At 37.6% G+C, this 6,000-nt stretch overlaps 1 protein-coding gene across 5 annotated transcripts in view; it reads left to right on the plus strand.

Moving 5' to 3' along the window:
• GTF2E1 (general transcription factor IIE subunit 1) overlaps positions 1-4,997 on the plus strand; it is a 47,836-nt gene extending 42,839 nt beyond the window's left edge. For 4 of the 5 annotated variants that reach the window (XM_053565582.1, XM_053565583.1, XM_053565585.1 and 1 more), the window contains one exon: positions 4,221-4,997. The gene's annotated coding sequence lies outside the window, so the exon portion shown is untranslated. The remainder of the gene's footprint in view (positions 1-4,220) is intronic. The other variant, XM_053565584.1, reaches the window with a different exon arrangement.
• Positions 4,998-6,000: the final 1,003 nt, after the last annotated feature.

Genomic DNA, 6,000 nt, shown 5'->3' on the forward strand with positions numbered 1-6,000 from the left:
CAGATTTTAGTCTGTACTACAAAGCCATAGTGCTCAAGACAGCATGGTACTGGCACAAAAACAGAGACAGAGACACTTGGAATCGAATTGAAAACCAAGAAATGAAACTAACATCTTACAACCACCTAATCTTCGATAAACCAAACAAGAACATACTTTGGGGGAAAGACTCCCTATTCAATAAATGGTGTTGGGAGAACTGGATGTCTACATGTAAAAGACTGAAACTGGACCCACACCTTTCCCCACTCACAAAAATTGATTCAAGATGGATAAAGGACTTAAACTTAAGGCATGAAACTAAAAATCCTCCAAGAAAGCATAGGAAAAACACTGGAAGATATTGGCCTGGGGGAAGACTTCATGAAGAAGACTGCCATGGCAATTGCAACAACAACAAAAATAAACAAATGGGACTTCATTAAACTGAAAAGCTTCTGTACAGCTAAGGAGACAATAACCAAAGCAAAGAGACAACCTACACAATGGGAAAGGATATTTGCATATTTTCAATCAGACAAAAGCTTGATAACTAGGATCTATAGAGAACTCAAATTAATCCACATGAAAAAAGCCAACAATCCCATATATCAATGGGCAACAGACATGAATAGAACTTTCTCTAATGATGACTGACGAATGGCTAACACATGAAAAAATGTTCATCATCTCTATAATATTAGAGAAATGCAAATCAAAACAACCCTGAGATATCATCTAACCCCAGTGAGAATGGCCCACATCTCAAAAATCTCAAAACTGCTGATGCTAGCGTGGATGTGGAGAGAAGGGAACACTTTTACACTGCTGGTGGGACTGCAAACTGGTACAACCTTTTTGGAAGGAAGTATGGAGAAACCTCAAAGCACTCAACCTAGACCTCCCATTTGATCCTGCAATCCCATTACTGGGCATCTACCCAGAAGGAAAAAAAATCCTTTTATCATAAGGACACTTGTACTAGACTGTTTATTGCAGCTCAATTTACAATCGCCAAAATGTGGAAACAGCCTAAATGCCCACCAACCCAGGAATGGATTAACAAGCTGTGGTATATGTATACCATGGAATACTATTTAGCCATTAAAAAAAATGGAGACTTTACATCCTTCGTATTAACCTGGATGGAAGTGGAAGACATTATTCTTAGTAAAGCATCACAAGAATGGAGAAGCATGAATCCTATGTACTCAATTTTGATATGAGGACAATTAATGACAATTAAGGTTATGGGGGGGGGAAAGCAGAGGGATGGAGGGAGGGGGGTGGGGCCTTGGTGTGTGTCATACTTTATGGGGGCAAGACATGATTGCAAGAGGGACTTTACCTAACAATTGCAATCAGTGTAACCTGGCTTATTGTACCCTCAATGAATCCCCAACAATAAAAAAAAAAAAAAGAAACCACACATACACAGATACACTACCGTGCTTTTCACATAAATGAAAGGAATCATACACATTGCCATTGACTTTTGAAATATCTTAGAGAGATTTCCATTTAGTATATTTAGATCTTCATTTTTTAAAAAGGACCTAGATAGAACTTTATAATTTTAGGATGGTTTATATAGTAATTCCCTTATTAATGGATATTTAGTGTCCAGTTTTTCACTATTACAGTGCTATAACAAATAACCCTCATAATTTCATTCTCTTCTTTGAGTAGTTCTATAGGATAGAATCATAAAAGAGAAATAAACAATTGTTATGTCTATGTAGGTCATTATGAAAATTTTTAGATATATAAAAATCCAGAAACATGGGCAGCGCCTGTGGCTCAGTCGGTAAGGCGCCGACCCCATATACTGAGGGTGGCGGGTTCAAACCCAGCCCCCGCCAAACTGCAACAAAAAAATAGCCGGGCGTTGTGGCGGGTGCCTGTAGTCCCAGCTGCTCGGGAGGCTGAGGCAAGAGAATCGCTTAAGCCCAGGAGGAGGTTGCTGTGAGCTGTGTGAGGCCATGGCACTCTACCGAGGGCCATAAAGTGAGACAAAAAAAAAAAAAAAAAAAATCTGTCGCTACAAAAAAAAAAAAATCCAGAAACGTAAAATCCACACGGACAGAAACAAATGAAACCCTCCCTGCAACAATTATAAGCCAAGCAAGTTGAATCTTGCAGGAATGAATCAGAAAGGATGCTGTTGACTGTGTTTCTTGGAAGTGAAATAATGGATCATAACACAGTCTGCCTCAAAACTCTCATAGTGACTTATGTATTTTAAACTTTGATAGATACTGCCAAATTTCTCTTCAAAAAGATTGTTTGGTATTTTTTTAAGCAAATGAACAGTAGTATTGATACTGGTTTGGAGTTTAAACCTGGAAATTATTAAGGCTATTTTAGTAGGCTTGGTGAGAAATTTGGTCCAAAGACCTGTCCAAGTTAGTGGGTATAGAAAGGTGGGGACAGATTTGAGAAACTTTGGGGAGTTAGAATTAATGGGATTTGGATAGAACAGTGCCTTGAAGCTCAAGTTTCTAGCTGGATCAAGGTTCTATTTGCCACAATTGGAAATATTGGAGGAAGAGCGAGTTTTGCTCCTGTTCCAGACTCAGTAAATGGGACCACTGTTTTACCAACAGGCTCAAATTAAAAATATTAATAGCTAGCCATCCTTTCTTTTTATATCCCAAATCCAATTTTTGGCAAGTCTTGTCAGGCTCAAAATGTAATCTAATTTATATAACTTTTATTATCTACTATTAATTTTGAAGGTAGAGCTAACAGAACTTGCTGAAAAATTAAAAATATATTCTAAATGTGACCTTATTATTCCACCACTATCACCTTGCTCTCAGCCACGTCAACTGTCTTGGTGACTGTAGCAGCCTCCTCCCAGCCGGTGTCTCTACTCCCACTCTTATGCTTCCATGCTCTTAGATACATACACAAAAGGATTTTTAAAAAAAGTAGATCAGATGATTTCACTTAACTGCTTAATACCCTTCATTGATTTGTCTTAGAACAACATCCAAACTCTTCACTCTTTTTACTAGGTCCCATGTAGTCTGGCCCCTGGCTACCTACATGGCCTATGGATCGCCTTGTTAACTACTCTAAACATATTGACATTGTTTTCCAAACGTGCCAATCTTCCTGCCTTAGGTCTTTGCCCCAGCTCTATTCTGTGCTCTTGTCCCTGTTACTTCATTCTCAGGTTAAATGCCACCTCAGAGAATCTAGTCTTCTCTGTCCTTCCTATCTAAAGTAATCTCTAACATTCATGAGCATGTATTTCAATGTTATGTTCTTCACAGCAAAATTACTTACTATTTGAAATGAACGTGTTTATTTCTTTTTTCATTGTTTATGTCTGCCAACTACTCCAAAAGACTATAAGCTCCTAGAGGGCAGATAGAATTCTGGCACATAGTAGGCTCTCAATAAATGTCGGATGGATGGATGGACAGAATTGGCACTTAGGGGAACATAGCCTTTTCTCCACCAAGGTTCATCAGCTGAACCTGAATAGTGAATTAGCTAATTATGCTCTCTTATGGATCATGATACTCAGGGCTGTGTCTCCAGAACTATCAGAAGATAGTGCTGGAATATAACTTGTAGGGCACAGCCAATGAGACATCTAGAGGATTTAATTTTGAGAGCCATTGGCTTTAATGTTCATGGAAAAGAGAATTTAGTGAGTACTTTTTCTAGGGCTTCATGGTCCAATAAGGTCACCACCAGCCTCATGTGGCTGTTATTTAGTCCAATTTGAGATGTTATACAAATACATATGCTGAATTCTGAAGACCTATGGGAACAAATAATGTGAGCTATCTTAATTTTCATACTGATTATGTGTTGGAAAGAATGCTGTAGGTATATTGGATTAAAGAAAATATGCTCTGAAAAAAAGTCACCTATTTTTGCTTCTTTTATTATGACTAAGAACATTTAAAACTGCATAAATGGGTGACATTTATAGCTTGCAGTATATTTCTATTGGACAGCACTGACCTAGGGCATGTTCTTCAGATGCTACAGATATAACCTTATGTATTAATGATTATTTTCATTTTTCCTCCTATACAAGTTCTTTACCTGAATACTGTGCCCATACTTCTCTCCTCCTCCACCTTCTACCAGAAAATTATGCTTTGTTTTGTTTGTTTGGGGGAACAGTAATGGATTTTGCTTCTGGTTTATTTTTTCCCCTTTTAGAGAGGGGTGGAGGTGGTTGGGGTGAGGTGTTTTGTTTGTTTGCTTTATTCCAGGAGTAGCTAGAATGGACAGAAACTGGCAACAATGATGGCAAGGAACTGAGAAGTTTTTAATTACTGAGACCAGTGGTGTGATTTTGAAAAAGCTGTTGACTTCTGGATATCTGAGGGTCCTGAGCACCCTGTCAAGCCAAAGCAGAAGTGGAGGAGCTAAGAGCCAGTGCTAAATCAGGAGAGTTGGAAGCCCCACATGTTGATCTGTATGCTTTATATTAATAAATTTGTTAAATTTCTCATGTGTTTATTGTCTACATTCCCCTTCCCTTCCTACTAGAATGTAAGCTCCTTGAGAGCAGAACCTTTATCTTTCTTGTTCATTGTAATATTCTGGCTCATACCCTGGCTCAGTGCCTGGCACATAGTAAGTAGCCATCAATACATATTTGTTAAATGAAGAAACAATTAAGTGGTAGCTTCATCAGGCCAAGAGTAAACTACCCTTATATAAAGGACTGCCATGTTCAATTTCTGTTGTTATTTGTATACCTAATGTCTGATGCTATTTTGTATTAATTTTCTGTCCAGAACTTGCAGTTTGGAAGGCTTACAGATGGTGAGTGCTGACCTGTGTAGCAAAGGACATTTTCCTAGCAACTGGCAAAGCCACCTAAACAAAAGTACATATAACAAAAACATCTGTTCCAAGGCTTGCACATAAATTTGCTCATTTAGCCTATGTTAAGATTGTTTTTACAGAGGAAATTTGTAAAGAACAAAAACTGCTGTTGCCTTTTGTTTTTAAATCAAGTAGGCATTTTATTTTTCTCATAATAAAAACGGTGATTCTGTGGTTACCTTCATGATATCAAAGACCGTTTATGCTCAATCTACTTTGGCAAATGCTTATTGTTTCATAAGGGCTGATCCACCATCACCTTCAGCTAGAAAGGATATAAGAGGATAAATGTATATGCCAGCTGAGTCAGTATCCTCCTGCCTTTTTTTTGAATTGTACTGAAATTCACATGACATAAAATTAAGCATTTTAAAGTGAATGATTCAGTGGCATTTAGTATATTCACAGTATTGTATAACCACCACCTCTATTCAGTTCCAAAACTCATCATCCCCAAAAGAAAACCCAGTACCTATTAAGCAATTGTTCCCCATTCTTCCCTTCCCGGAGCCCTTGACAACCACAAATCTTTGTTTCTATGGATTATTCTTAATATTCTTATTCTTAATATTTCATATAAATGAGATCATACAGTATATGACCTTTTATGTCTAGCTTTTTAAACTTAGCATATTTTTGAGGTTGACACATGTAGCATGTATCGCTATTTTGTGCATTTTTTTATTTATTAAATCATAGCTGTGTACATTAGTATGATCATGGGGCACCATACACTTGGTTCATAGACCGTTTGACACATTTTCATCACACTAGTTAACATAGCTTTCCTGGCATTTTCTTAGTTATTTTGCTAAGACCTTTACATTCCACATTTACTAAGATTCGCATATACCCTTGTAAGATGCACCGCAGGTATAATCCCATTAATCCCCCTCCCTCCACCTACCTTCCCCCTCCCTTCCCTCCCTTTCCCGATGAATAATACTCTATTATATGTGTATCCCCCAACTTGTTTGTCCATTCAGCTGTTGATTAACATTTAGGTTGTTTCCATATTTTGACTGTGGTGACGGGTGCTGCTATGGACATTCACGTACAAGTATTTATTTGAATATTTTCAATTTTGAGGGGTATATATCTAGGAATTTCTGGGTCATATGGGAATTCTATGTTTATGAGAGATTTCTTTTTAAAGTA

Source organism: Nycticebus coucang, chromosome 16 (genome assembly GCF_027406575.1).
Source record: "Nycticebus coucang isolate mNycCou1 chromosome 16, mNycCou1.pri, whole genome shotgun sequence".
Lineage (NCBI taxonomy): Eukaryota > Metazoa > Chordata > Mammalia > Primates > Lorisidae > Nycticebus > Nycticebus coucang.